Source organism: Neoarius graeffei (genome assembly GCF_027579695.1).
Source record: "Neoarius graeffei isolate fNeoGra1 chromosome 18 unlocalized genomic scaffold, fNeoGra1.pri SUPER_18_unloc_1, whole genome shotgun sequence".
NCBI classification, from domain to species: domain Eukaryota; kingdom Metazoa; phylum Chordata; class Actinopteri; order Siluriformes; family Ariidae; genus Neoarius; species Neoarius graeffei.
The window spans coordinates 1,006,169-1,016,082 of NW_026869982.1; the positions used below are offsets into that span (position 1 = coordinate 1,006,169).

Below are 9,914 nucleotides of genomic sequence, written 5' to 3' on the forward strand. Positions count from 1 at the left end.
GCCTTGCCTTGCCTTGCGCCCAGAAGGAAAATTCTTGCCTTGCGAGCAGAAGGAAAATTCAAACAGATTTCTGCAAGAAGACAAAATAAAATGCTTACAGTACCTGGTATTCCTAGGCAGTCTCCCACTCAAGTACTAACCAGGCCCAACTCTGTTTAGCTTCTGAGATCAGACGGGATCAGGCGTTGTCAGAGTGGTTTGGCCGTAAGCAACAGCTTGTTGGAAATGTGCCGTTTTTCTTGCCTTGCGATCAGAAGGAAAATTCTTGCCTTGCGACCAGAAGGAAAATTCAAACAGATTTCTGCAAGAAGACAAAATAAAATGCTTACAGTACCTGGTATTCCTAGGCAGTCTCCCACTCAAGTACTAACCAGGCCCAACTCTGTTTAGCTTCTGAGATCAGATGGGATCAGGCGTTGTCAGAGTGGTTTGGACGTAAACAACAGTCTGGAAATGTGTGCCTTGCCTTGCCTTGCCTTGCCTTGCCTTGCGCCCAGAAGGAAAATTCTTGCCTTGCGAGCAGAAGGAAAATTCAAACAGATTTCTGCAAGAAGACAAAATAAAATGCTTACAGTACCTGGTATTCCTAGGCAGTCTCCCACTCAAGTACTAACCAGGCCCAACTCTGTTTAGCTTCTGAGATCAGACGGGATCAGGCGTTGTCAGAGTGGTTTGGCCGTAAGCAACAGCTTGTTGGAAATGTGCCGTTTTTCTTGCCTTGCGATCAGAAGGAAAATTCTTGCCTTGCGACCAGAAGGAAAATTCAAACAGATTTCTGCAAGAAGACAAAATAAAATGCTTACAGTACCTGGTATTCCTAGGCAGTCTCCCACTCAAGTACTAACCAGGCCCAACTCTGTTTAGCTTCTGAGATCAGACGGGATCAGGCGTTGTCAGAGTGGTTTGGCCGTAAGCAACAGCTTGTTGGAAATGTGCCGTTTTTCTTGCCTTGCGATCAGAAGGAAAATTCTTGCCTTGCGACCAGAAGGAAAATTCAAACAGATTTCTGCAAGAAGACAAAATAAAATGCTTACAGTACCTGGTATTCCTAGGCAGTCTCACACTCAAGTACTAACCAGGCCCAACTCTGTTTAGCTTCTCAGATCAGACAGGATCAGGCATTGTCAGAGTGGTTTGGACGTAAACAACAGTCTGGAAATGTGTGCCTTGCCTTGCCTTGCCTTGCCTTGCCTTGCCTTGCCTTGCCTTGCGCCCAGAAGGAAAATTCTTGCCTTGCGAGCAGAAGGAAAATTCAAACAGATTTCTGCAAGAAGACAAAATAAAATGCTTACAGTACCTGGTATTCCTAGGCAGTCTCACACTCAAGTACTAACCAGGCCCAACTCTGTTTAGCTTCTCAGATCAGACAGGATCAGGCATTGTCAGAGTGGTTTGGACGTAAACAACAGTCTGGAAATGTGTGCCTTGCCTTGCCTTGCCTTGCCTTGCGCCCAGAAGGAAAATTCTTGCCTTGCGAGCAGAAGGAAAATTCAAACAGATTTCTGCAAGAAGACAAAATAAAATGCTTACAGTACCTGGTATTCCTAGGCAGTCTCCCACTCAAGTACTAACCAGGCCCAACTCTGTTTAGCTTCTGAAATCAGACGGGATCAGGCATTGTCAGAGTGGTTTGGCCGTGAGCAACAGTTTGCTGGAAATGTGCCGTTTTTCTTGCCTTGCCTTGCCTTGCGCCCAGAAGGAAAATTATTGCCTTGCGAGCAGAAGGAAAATTCAAACAGATTTCTGCAAGAAGACAAAATAAAATGCTTACAGTACCTGGTATTCCTAGGCAGTCTCCCACTCAAGTACTAACCAGGCCCAACTCTGTTTAGCTTCTGAGATCAGACGGGATCAGGCGTTGTCAGAGTGGTTTGGCCGTAAGCAACAGCTTGTTGGAAATGTGCCGTTTTTCTTGCCTTGCGATCAGAAGGAAAATTCTTGCCTTGCGACCAGAAGGAAAATTCAAACAGATTTCTGCAAGAAGACAAAATAAAATGCTTACAGTACCTGGTATTCCTAGGCAGTCTCACACTCAAGTACTAACCAGGCCCAACTCTGTTTAGCTTCTCAGATCAGACAGGATCAGGCATTGTCAGAGTGGTTTGGACGTAAACAGCAGTCTGGAAATGTGTGCCTTGCCTTGCCTTGCCTTGCCTTGCGCCCAGAAGGAAAATTCTTGCCTTGCGAGCAGAAGGAAAATTCAAACAGATTTCTGCAAGAAGACAAAATAAAATGCTTACAGTACCTGGTATTCCTAGGCAGTCTCCCACTCAAGTACTAACCAGGCCCAACTCTGTTTAGCTTCTGAAATCAGACGGGATCAGGCATTGTCAGAGTGGTTTGGCCGTGAGCAACAGTTTGCTGGAAATGTGCCGTTTTTCTTGCCTTGCCTTGCCTTGCGCCCAGAAGGAAAATTATTGCCTTGCGAGCAGAAGGAAAATTCAAACAGATTTCTGCAAGAAGACAAAATAAAATGCTTACAGTACCTGGTATTCCTAGGCAGTCTCCCACTCAAGTACTAACCAGGCCCAACTCTGTTTAGCTTCTGAGATCAGACGGGATCAGGCGTTGTCAGAGTGGTTTGGCCGTAAGCAACAGCTTGTTGGAAATGTGCCGTTTTTCTTGCCTTGCGATCAGAAGGAAAATTCTTGCCTTGCGACCAGAAGGAAAATTCAAACAGATTTCTGCAAGAAGACAAAATAAAATGCTTACAGTACCTGGTATTCCTAGGCAGTCTCCCACTCAAGTACTAACCAGGCCCAACTCTGTTTAGCTTCTGAGATCAGACGGGATCAGGCGTTGTCAGAGTGGTTTGGCCGTAAGCAACAGCTTGTTGGAAATGTGCCGTTTTTCTTGCCTTGCGATCAGAAGGAAAATTCTTGCCTTGCGACCAGAAGGAAAATTCAAACAGATTTCTGCAAGAAGACAAAATAAAATGCTTACAGTACCTGGTATTCCTAGGCAGTCTCACACTCAAGTACTAACCAGGCCCAACTCTGTTTAGCTTCTCAGATCAGACAGGATCAGGCATTGTCAGAGTGGTTTGGACGTAAACAACAGTCTGGAAATGTGTGCCTTGCCTTGCCTTGCCTTGCCTTGCCTTGCGCCCAGAAGGAAAATTCTTGCCTTGCGAGCAGAAGGAAAATTCAAACAGATTTCTGCAAGAAGACAAAATAAAATGCTTACAGTACCTGGTATTCCTAGGCAGTCTCCCACTCAAGTACTAACCAGGCCCAACTCTGTTTAGCTTCTGAGATCAGACGGGATCAGGCGTTGTCAGAGTGGTTTGGCCGTAAGCAACAGCTTGTTGGAAATGTGCCGTTTTTCTTGCCTTGCGATCAGAAGGAAAATTCTTGCCTTGCGACCAGAAGGAAAATTCAAACAGATTTCTGCAAGAAGACAAAATAAAATGCTTACAGTACCTGGTATTCCTAGGCAGTCTCCCACTCAAGTACTAACCAGACCCAACTCTGTTTAGCTTCTGAGATCAGACGGGATCAGGCGTTGTCAGAGTGGTTTGGCCGTAAGCAACAGCTTGTTGGAAATGTGCCGTTTTTCTTGCCTTGCGATCAGAAGGAAAATTCTTGCCTTGCGACCAGAAGGAAAATTCAAACAGATTTCTGCAAGAAGACAAAATAAAATGCTTACAGTACCTGGTATTCCTAGGCAGTCTCACACTCAAGTACTAACCAGGCCCAACTCTGTTTAGCTTCTCAGATCAGACAGGATCAGGCATTGTCAGAGTGGTTTGGACGTAAACAACAGTCTGGAAATGTGTGCCTTGCCTTGCCTTGCCTTGCCTTGCCTTGCGCCCAGAAGGAAAATTCTTGCCTTGCGAGCAGAAGGAAAATTCAAACAGATTTCTGCAAGAAGACAAAATAAAATGCTTACAGTACCTGGTATTCCTAGGCAGTCTCCCACTCAAGTACTAACCAGGCCCAACTCTGTTTAGCTTCTGAGATCAGACGGGATCAGGCGTTGTCAGAGTGGTTTGGCCGTAAGCAACAGTTTGCTGGAAATGTGCCGTTTTTCTTGCCTTGCCTTGCCTTGCGCCCAGAAGGAAAATTATTGCCTTGCTAGCAGAAGGAAAATTCAAACAGATTTCTGCAAGAAGACAAAATAAAATGCTTACAGTACCTGGTATTCCTAGGCAGTCTCCCACTCAAGTACTAACCAGGCCCAACTCTGTTTAGCTTCTGAGATCAGACGGGATCAGGCGTTGTCAGAGTGGTTTGGCCGTAAGCAACAGCTTGTTGGAAATGTGCCGTTTTTCTTGCCTTGCGATCAGAAGGAAAATTCTTGCCTTGCGACCAGAAGGAAAATTCAAACAGATTTCTGCAAGAAGACAAAATAAAATGCTTACAGTACCTGGTATTCCTAGGCAGTCTCACACTCAAGTACTAACCAGGCCCAACTCTGTTTAGCTTCTCAGATCAGACAGGATCAGGCATTGTCAGAGTGGTTTGGACGTAAACAACAGTCTGGAAATGTGTGCCTTGCCTTGCCTTGCCTTGCCTTGCCTTGCCTTGCCTTGCCTTGCCTTGCCTTGCCTTGCCTTGCCTTGCCTTGCCTTGCCTTGCCTTGCCTTGCCTTGCCTTGCCTTGCCTTGCCTTGCCTTGCGCCCAGAAGGAAAATTCTTGCCTTGCGAGCAGAAGGAAAATTCAAACAGATTTCTGCAAGAAGACAAAATAAAATGCTTACAGTACCTGGTACTCCTAGGCAGTCTCCCACTCAAGTACTAACCAGGCCCATCTCTGTTTAGCTTCTGAGATCAGACGGGATCAGGCGTTGTCAGAGTGGTTTGGCCGTAAGCAACAGCTTGTTGGAAATGTGCCGTTTTTCTTGCCTTGCGATCAGAAGGAAAATTCTTGCCTTGCGACCAGAAGGAAAATTCAAACAGATTTCTGCAAGAAGACAAAATAAAATGCTTACAGTACCTGGTATTCCTAGGCAGTCTCCCACTCAAGTACTAACCAGGCCCAACTCTGTTTAGCTTCTGAGATCAGATGGGATCAGGCGTTGTCAGAGTGGTTTGGACGTAAACAACAGTCTGGAAATGTGTGCCTTGCCTTGCCTTGCCTTGCCTTGCCTTGCGCCCAGAAGGAAAATTCTTGCCTTGCGAGCAGAAGGAAAATTCAAACAGATTTCTGCAAGAAGACAAAATAAAATGCTTACAGTACCTGGTATTCCTAGGCAGTCTCCCACTCAAGTACTAACCAGGCCCAACTCTGTTTAGCTTCTGAGATCAGACGGGATCAGGCGTTGTCAGAGTGGTTTGGCCGTAAGCAACAGCTTGTTGGAAATGTGCCGTTTTTCTTGCCTTGCGATCAGAAGGAAAATTCTTGCCTTGCGACCAGAAGGAAAATTCAAACAGATTTCTGCAAGAAGACAAAATAAAATGCTTACAGTACCTGGTATTCCTAGGCAGTCTCCCACTCAAGTACTAACCAGGCCCAACTCTGTTTAGCTTCTGAGATCAGACGGGATCAGGCGTTGTCAGAGTGGTTTGGCCGTAAGCAACAGCTTGTTGGAAATGTGCCGTTTTTCTTGCCTTGCGATCAGAAGGAAAATTCTTGCCTTGCGACCAGAAGGAAAATTCAAACAGATTTCTGCAAGAAGACAAAATAAAATGCTTACAGTACCTGGTATTCCTAGGCAGTCTCACACTCAAGTACTAACCAGGCCCAACTCTGTTTAGCTTCTCAGATCAGACAGGATCAGGCATTGTCAGAGTGGTTTGGACGTAAACAACAGTCTGGAAATGTGTGCCTTGCCTTGCCTTGCCTTGCCTTGCCTTGCCTTGCCTTGCCTTGCCTTGCCTTGCGCCCAGAAGGAAAATTCTTGCCTTGCGAGCAGAAGGAAAATTCAAACAGATTTCTGCAAGAAGACAAAATAAAATGCTTACAGTACCTGGTATTCCTAGGCAGTCTCACACTCAAGTACTAACCAGGCCCAACTCTGTTTAGCTTCTCAGATCAGACAGGATCAGGCATTGTCAGAGTGGTTTGGACGTAAACAACAGTCTGGAAATGTGTGCCTTGCCTTGCCTTGCCTTGCCTTGCGCCCAGAAGGAAAATTCTTGCCTTGCGAGCAGAAGGAAAATTCAAACAGATTTCTGCAAGAAGACAAAATAAAATGCTTACAGTACCTGGTATTCCTAGGCAGTCTCCCACTCAAGTACTAACCAGGCCCAACTCTGTTTAGCTTCTGAAATCAGACGGGATCAGGCATTGTCAGAGTGGTTTGGCCGTGAGCAACAGTTTGCTGGAAATGTGCCGTTTTTCTTGCCTTGCCTTGCCTTGCGCCCAGAAGGAAAATTATTGCCTTGCGAGCAGAAGGAAAATTCAAACAGATTTCTGCAAGAAGACAAAATAAAATGCTTACAGTACCTGGTATTCCTAGGCAGTCTCCCACTCAAGTACTAACCAGGCCCAACTCTGTTTAGCTTCTGAGATCAGACGGGATCAGGCGTTGTCAGAGTGGTTTGGCCGTAAGCAACAGCTTGTTGGAAATGTGCCGTTTTTCTTGCCTTGCGATCAGAAGGAAAATTCTTGCCTTGCGACCAGAAGGAAAATTCAAACAGATTTCTGCAAGAAGACAAAATAAAATGCTTACAGTACCTGGTATTCCTAGGCAGTCTCACACTCAAGTACTAACCAGGCCCAACTCTGTTTAGCTTCTCAGATCAGACAGGATCAGGCATTGTCAGAGTGGTTTGGACGTAAACAGCAGTCTGGAAATGTGTGCCTTGCCTTGCCTTGCCTTGCCTTGCGCCCAGAAGGAAAATTCTTGCCTTGCGAGCAGAAGGAAAATTCAAACAGATTTCTGCAAGAAGACAAAATAAAATGCTTACAGTACCTGGTATTCCTAGGCAGTCTCCCACTCAAGTACTAACCAGGCCCAACTCTGTTTAGCTTCTGAAATCAGACGGGATCAGGCATTGTCAGAGTGGTTTGGCCGTGAGCAACAGTTTGCTGGAAATGTGCCGTTTTTCTTGCCTTGCCTTGCCTTGCGCCCAGAAGGAAAATTATTGCCTTGCGAGCAGAAGGAAAATTCAAACAGATTTCTGCAAGAAGACAAAATAAAATGCTTACAGTACCTGGTATTCCTAGGCAGTCTCCCACTCAAGTACTAACCAGGCCCAACTCTGTTTAGCTTCTGAGATCAGACGGGATCAGGCGTTGTCAGAGTGGTTTGGCCGTAAGCAACAGCTTGTTGGAAATGTGCCGTTTTTCTTGCCTTGCGATCAGAAGGAAAATTCTTGCCTTGCGACCAGAAGGAAAATTCAAACAGATTTCTGCAAGAAGACAAAATAAAATGCTTACAGTACCTGGTATTCCTAGGCAGTCTCACACTCAAGTACTAACCAGGCCCAACTCTGTTTAGCTTCTCAGATCAGACAGGATCAGGCATTGTCAGAGTGGTTTGGACGTAAACAACAGTCTGGAAATGTGTGCCTTGCCTTGCCTTGCCTTGCCTTGCCTTGCGCCCAGAAGGAAAATTCTTGCCTTGCGAGCAGAAGGAAAATTCAAACAGATTTCTGCAAGAAGACAAAATAAAATGCTTACAGTACCTGGTATTCCTAGGCAGTCTCCCACTCAAGTACTAACCAGGCCCAACTCTGTTTAGCTTCTGAGATCAGACGGGATCAGGCGTTGTCAGAGTGGTTTGGCCGTAAGCAACAGCTTGTTGGAAATGTGCCGTTTTTCTTGCCTTGCGATCAGAAGGAAAATTCTTGCCTTGCGACCAGAAGGAAAATTCAAACAGATTTCTGCAAGAAGACAAAATAAAATGCTTACAGTACCTGGTATTCCTAGGCAGTCTCCCACTCAAGTACTAACCAGGCCCAACTCTGTTTAGCTTCTGAGATCAGACGGGATCAGGCGTTGTCAGAGTGGTTTGGCCGTAAGCAACAGCTTGTTGGAAATGTGCCGTTTTTCTTGCCTTGCGATCAGAAGGAAAATTCTTGCCTTGCGACCAGAAGGAAAATTCAAACAGATTTCTGCAAGAAGACAAAATAAAATGCTTACAGTACCTGGTATTCCTAGGCAGTCTCACACTCAAGTACTAACCAGGCCCAACTCTGTTTAGCTTCTCAGATCAGACAGGATCAGGCATTGTCAGAGTGGTTTGGACGTAAACAACAGTCTGGAAATGTGTGCCTTGCCTTGCCTTGCCTTGCCTTGCCTTGCGCCCAGAAGGAAAATTCTTGCCTTGCGAGCAGAAGGAAAATTCAAACAGATTTCTGCAAGAAGACAAAATAAAATGCTTACAGTACCTGGTATTCCTAGGCAGTCTCCCACTCAAGTACTAACCAGGCCCAACTCTGTTTAGCTTCTGAGATCAGACGAGATCAGGCGTTGTCAGAGTGGTTTGGCCGTAAGCAACAGCTTGTTGGAAATGTGCCGTTTTTCTTGCCTTGCGATCAGAAGGAAAATTCTTGCCTTGCGACCAGAAGGAAAATTCAAACAGATTTCTGCAAGAAGACAAAATAAAATGCTTACAGTACCTGGTATTCCTAGGCAGTCTCCCACTCAAGTACTAACCAGGCCCAACTCTGTTTAGCTTCTGAGATCAGACGGGATCAGGCGTTGTCAGAGTGGTTTGGCCGTAAGCAACAGCTTGTTGGAAATGTGCCGTTTTTCTTGCCTTGCGATCAGAAGGAAAATTCTTGCCTTGCGACCAGAAGGAAAATTCAAACAGATTTCTGCAAGAAGACAAAATAAAATGCTTACAGTACCTGGTATTCCTAGGCAGTCTCACACTCAAGTACTAACCAGGCCCAACTCTGTTTAGCTTCTCAGATCAGACAGGATCAGGCATTGTCAGAGTGGTTTGGACGTAAACAACAGTCTGGAAATGTGTGCCTTGCCTTGCCTTGCCTTGCCTTGCCTTGCCTTGCCTTGCCTTGCCTTGCCTTGCCTTGCCTTGCCTTGCGCCCAGAAGGAAAATTCTTGCCTTGCGAGCAGAAGGAAAATTCAAACAGATTTCTGCAAGAAGACAAAATAAAATGCTTACAGTACCTGGTACTCCTAGGCAGTCTCCCACTCAAGTACTAACCAGGCCCAACTCTGTTTAGCTTCTGAGATCAGACGGGATCAGGCGTTGTCAGAGTGGTTTGGCCGTAAGCAACAGCTTGTTGGAAATGTGCCGTTTTTCTTGCCTTGCGATCAGAAGGAAAATTCTTGCCTTGCGACCAGAAGGAAAATTCAAACAGATTTCTGCAAGAAGACAAAATAAAATGCTTACAGTACCTGGTATTCCTAGGCAGTCTCCCACTCAAGTACTAACCAGGCCCAACTCTGTTTAGCTTCTGAGATCAGATGGGATCAGGCGTTGTCAGAGTGGTTTGGACGTAAACAACAGTCTGGAAATGTGTGCCTTGCCTTGCCTTGCCTTGCCTTGCCTTGCGCCCAGAAGGAAAATTCTTGCCTTGCGAGCAGAAGGAAAATTCAAACAGATTTCTGCAAGAAGACAAAATAAAATGCTTACAGTACCTGGTATTCCTAGGCAGTCTCCCACTCAAGTACTAACCAGGCCCAACTCTGTTTAGCTTCTGAGATCAGACGGGATCAGGCGTTGTCAGAGTGGTTTGGCCGTAAGCAACAGCTTGTTGGAAATGTGCCGTTTTTCTTGCCTTGCGATCAGAAGGAAAATTCTTGCCTTGCGACCAGAAGGAAAATTCAAACAGATTTCTGCAAGAAGACAAAATAAAATGCTTACAGTACCTGGTATTCCTAGGCAGTCTCCCACTCAAGTACTAACCAGGCCCAACTCTGTTTAGCTTCTGAGATCAGACGGGATCAGGCGTTGTCAGAGTGGTTTGGCCGTAAGCAACAGCTTGTTGGAAATGTGCCGTTTTTCTTGCCTTGCGATCAGAAGGAAAATTCTTGCCTTGCGACCAGAAGGAAAAT

The 9,914-nt window shown here is 45.7% G+C and overlaps 22 non-coding genes and 19 pseudogenes across 22 annotated transcripts; all 41 read right to left on the reverse strand.

Moving 5' to 3' along the window:
• Nucleotides 1-91: 91 nt before the first annotated feature.
• On the reverse strand, nucleotides 92-210 carry LOC132876463 (5S ribosomal RNA). The gene has a single exon (XR_009652179.1). It is a non-coding gene; the product is annotated as a 5S ribosomal RNA (ribosomal RNA).
• A 112-nt stretch (nucleotides 211-322) lies between these two features.
• Nucleotides 323-441, reverse strand: LOC132878093 (5S ribosomal RNA; annotated as a pseudogene).
• Nucleotides 442-565: 124 nt separating this feature from the next.
• LOC132876464 (5S ribosomal RNA) lies at nucleotides 566-684 on the reverse strand. Its single transcript, XR_009652180.1, has one exon. It is a non-coding gene; the product is annotated as a 5S ribosomal RNA (ribosomal RNA).
• A 112-nt stretch (nucleotides 685-796) lies between these two features.
• On the reverse strand, nucleotides 797-915 carry LOC132876465 (5S ribosomal RNA). The gene has a single exon (XR_009652181.1). It is a non-coding gene; the product is annotated as a 5S ribosomal RNA (ribosomal RNA).
• Nucleotides 916-1,027: 112 nt separating this feature from the next.
• On the reverse strand, nucleotides 1,028-1,146 carry LOC132880877 (5S ribosomal RNA; annotated as a pseudogene).
• A 139-nt stretch (nucleotides 1,147-1,285) lies between these two features.
• On the reverse strand, nucleotides 1,286-1,404 carry LOC132880878 (5S ribosomal RNA; annotated as a pseudogene).
• A 119-nt stretch (nucleotides 1,405-1,523) lies between these two features.
• LOC132879313 (5S ribosomal RNA) lies at nucleotides 1,524-1,642 on the reverse strand (annotated as a pseudogene).
• Nucleotides 1,643-1,764: 122 nt separating this feature from the next.
• Nucleotides 1,765-1,883, reverse strand: LOC132876466 (5S ribosomal RNA). The gene has a single exon (XR_009652182.1). It is a non-coding gene; the product is annotated as a 5S ribosomal RNA (ribosomal RNA).
• A 112-nt stretch (nucleotides 1,884-1,995) lies between these two features.
• Nucleotides 1,996-2,114, reverse strand: LOC132880880 (5S ribosomal RNA; annotated as a pseudogene).
• Nucleotides 2,115-2,233: 119 nt separating this feature from the next.
• On the reverse strand, nucleotides 2,234-2,352 carry LOC132879314 (5S ribosomal RNA; annotated as a pseudogene).
• A 122-nt stretch (nucleotides 2,353-2,474) lies between these two features.
• Nucleotides 2,475-2,593, reverse strand: LOC132876467 (5S ribosomal RNA). The gene has a single exon (XR_009652183.1). It is a non-coding gene; the product is annotated as a 5S ribosomal RNA (ribosomal RNA).
• Nucleotides 2,594-2,705: 112 nt separating this feature from the next.
• Nucleotides 2,706-2,824, reverse strand: LOC132876468 (5S ribosomal RNA). Its single transcript, XR_009652184.1, has one exon. It is a non-coding gene; the product is annotated as a 5S ribosomal RNA (ribosomal RNA).
• A 112-nt stretch (nucleotides 2,825-2,936) lies between these two features.
• On the reverse strand, nucleotides 2,937-3,055 carry LOC132880881 (5S ribosomal RNA; annotated as a pseudogene).
• Nucleotides 3,056-3,179: 124 nt separating this feature from the next.
• On the reverse strand, nucleotides 3,180-3,298 carry LOC132876469 (5S ribosomal RNA). The gene has a single exon (XR_009652185.1). It is a non-coding gene; the product is annotated as a 5S ribosomal RNA (ribosomal RNA).
• Nucleotides 3,299-3,410: 112 nt separating this feature from the next.
• Nucleotides 3,411-3,529, reverse strand: LOC132877952 (5S ribosomal RNA). Its single transcript, XR_009653610.1, has one exon. It is a non-coding gene; the product is annotated as a 5S ribosomal RNA (ribosomal RNA).
• Nucleotides 3,530-3,641: 112 nt separating this feature from the next.
• Nucleotides 3,642-3,760, reverse strand: LOC132880882 (5S ribosomal RNA; annotated as a pseudogene).
• Nucleotides 3,761-3,884: 124 nt separating this feature from the next.
• Nucleotides 3,885-4,003, reverse strand: LOC132876472 (5S ribosomal RNA). Its single transcript, XR_009652187.1, has one exon. It is a non-coding gene; the product is annotated as a 5S ribosomal RNA (ribosomal RNA).
• Nucleotides 4,004-4,125: 122 nt separating this feature from the next.
• LOC132876473 (5S ribosomal RNA) lies at nucleotides 4,126-4,244 on the reverse strand. Its single transcript, XR_009652188.1, has one exon. It is a non-coding gene; the product is annotated as a 5S ribosomal RNA (ribosomal RNA).
• Nucleotides 4,245-4,356: 112 nt separating this feature from the next.
• LOC132880884 (5S ribosomal RNA) lies at nucleotides 4,357-4,475 on the reverse strand (annotated as a pseudogene).
• Nucleotides 4,476-4,694: 219 nt separating this feature from the next.
• Nucleotides 4,695-4,813, reverse strand: LOC132877946 (5S ribosomal RNA). Its single transcript, XR_009653604.1, has one exon. It is a non-coding gene; the product is annotated as a 5S ribosomal RNA (ribosomal RNA).
• A 112-nt stretch (nucleotides 4,814-4,925) lies between these two features.
• Nucleotides 4,926-5,044, reverse strand: LOC132878094 (5S ribosomal RNA; annotated as a pseudogene).
• Nucleotides 5,045-5,168: 124 nt separating this feature from the next.
• LOC132876474 (5S ribosomal RNA) lies at nucleotides 5,169-5,287 on the reverse strand. The gene has a single exon (XR_009652189.1). It is a non-coding gene; the product is annotated as a 5S ribosomal RNA (ribosomal RNA).
• A 112-nt stretch (nucleotides 5,288-5,399) lies between these two features.
• On the reverse strand, nucleotides 5,400-5,518 carry LOC132876475 (5S ribosomal RNA). The gene has a single exon (XR_009652190.1). It is a non-coding gene; the product is annotated as a 5S ribosomal RNA (ribosomal RNA).
• A 112-nt stretch (nucleotides 5,519-5,630) lies between these two features.
• On the reverse strand, nucleotides 5,631-5,749 carry LOC132880886 (5S ribosomal RNA; annotated as a pseudogene).
• A 149-nt stretch (nucleotides 5,750-5,898) lies between these two features.
• On the reverse strand, nucleotides 5,899-6,017 carry LOC132880887 (5S ribosomal RNA; annotated as a pseudogene).
• Nucleotides 6,018-6,136: 119 nt separating this feature from the next.
• LOC132879316 (5S ribosomal RNA) lies at nucleotides 6,137-6,255 on the reverse strand (annotated as a pseudogene).
• Nucleotides 6,256-6,377: 122 nt separating this feature from the next.
• Nucleotides 6,378-6,496, reverse strand: LOC132876476 (5S ribosomal RNA). Its single transcript, XR_009652191.1, has one exon. It is a non-coding gene; the product is annotated as a 5S ribosomal RNA (ribosomal RNA).
• A 112-nt stretch (nucleotides 6,497-6,608) lies between these two features.
• On the reverse strand, nucleotides 6,609-6,727 carry LOC132880888 (5S ribosomal RNA; annotated as a pseudogene).
• A 119-nt stretch (nucleotides 6,728-6,846) lies between these two features.
• On the reverse strand, nucleotides 6,847-6,965 carry LOC132879317 (5S ribosomal RNA; annotated as a pseudogene).
• A 122-nt stretch (nucleotides 6,966-7,087) lies between these two features.
• Nucleotides 7,088-7,206, reverse strand: LOC132876477 (5S ribosomal RNA). Its single transcript, XR_009652192.1, has one exon. It is a non-coding gene; the product is annotated as a 5S ribosomal RNA (ribosomal RNA).
• A 112-nt stretch (nucleotides 7,207-7,318) lies between these two features.
• On the reverse strand, nucleotides 7,319-7,437 carry LOC132880889 (5S ribosomal RNA; annotated as a pseudogene).
• A 124-nt stretch (nucleotides 7,438-7,561) lies between these two features.
• Nucleotides 7,562-7,680, reverse strand: LOC132876478 (5S ribosomal RNA). The gene has a single exon (XR_009652193.1). It is a non-coding gene; the product is annotated as a 5S ribosomal RNA (ribosomal RNA).
• Nucleotides 7,681-7,792: 112 nt separating this feature from the next.
• LOC132876479 (5S ribosomal RNA) lies at nucleotides 7,793-7,911 on the reverse strand. The gene has a single exon (XR_009652194.1). It is a non-coding gene; the product is annotated as a 5S ribosomal RNA (ribosomal RNA).
• Nucleotides 7,912-8,023: 112 nt separating this feature from the next.
• LOC132880891 (5S ribosomal RNA) lies at nucleotides 8,024-8,142 on the reverse strand (annotated as a pseudogene).
• Nucleotides 8,143-8,266: 124 nt separating this feature from the next.
• Nucleotides 8,267-8,385, reverse strand: LOC132877789 (5S ribosomal RNA). The gene has a single exon (XR_009653456.1). It is a non-coding gene; the product is annotated as a 5S ribosomal RNA (ribosomal RNA).
• A 112-nt stretch (nucleotides 8,386-8,497) lies between these two features.
• LOC132876480 (5S ribosomal RNA) lies at nucleotides 8,498-8,616 on the reverse strand. Its single transcript, XR_009652195.1, has one exon. It is a non-coding gene; the product is annotated as a 5S ribosomal RNA (ribosomal RNA).
• A 112-nt stretch (nucleotides 8,617-8,728) lies between these two features.
• Nucleotides 8,729-8,847, reverse strand: LOC132880892 (5S ribosomal RNA; annotated as a pseudogene).
• A 164-nt stretch (nucleotides 8,848-9,011) lies between these two features.
• On the reverse strand, nucleotides 9,012-9,130 carry LOC132876838 (5S ribosomal RNA). Its single transcript, XR_009652538.1, has one exon. It is a non-coding gene; the product is annotated as a 5S ribosomal RNA (ribosomal RNA).
• Nucleotides 9,131-9,242: 112 nt separating this feature from the next.
• On the reverse strand, nucleotides 9,243-9,361 carry LOC132878095 (5S ribosomal RNA; annotated as a pseudogene).
• A 124-nt stretch (nucleotides 9,362-9,485) lies between these two features.
• LOC132876481 (5S ribosomal RNA) lies at nucleotides 9,486-9,604 on the reverse strand. Its single transcript, XR_009652196.1, has one exon. It is a non-coding gene; the product is annotated as a 5S ribosomal RNA (ribosomal RNA).
• A 112-nt stretch (nucleotides 9,605-9,716) lies between these two features.
• On the reverse strand, nucleotides 9,717-9,835 carry LOC132876483 (5S ribosomal RNA). The gene has a single exon (XR_009652198.1). It is a non-coding gene; the product is annotated as a 5S ribosomal RNA (ribosomal RNA).
• Nucleotides 9,836-9,914: the final 79 nt, after the last annotated feature.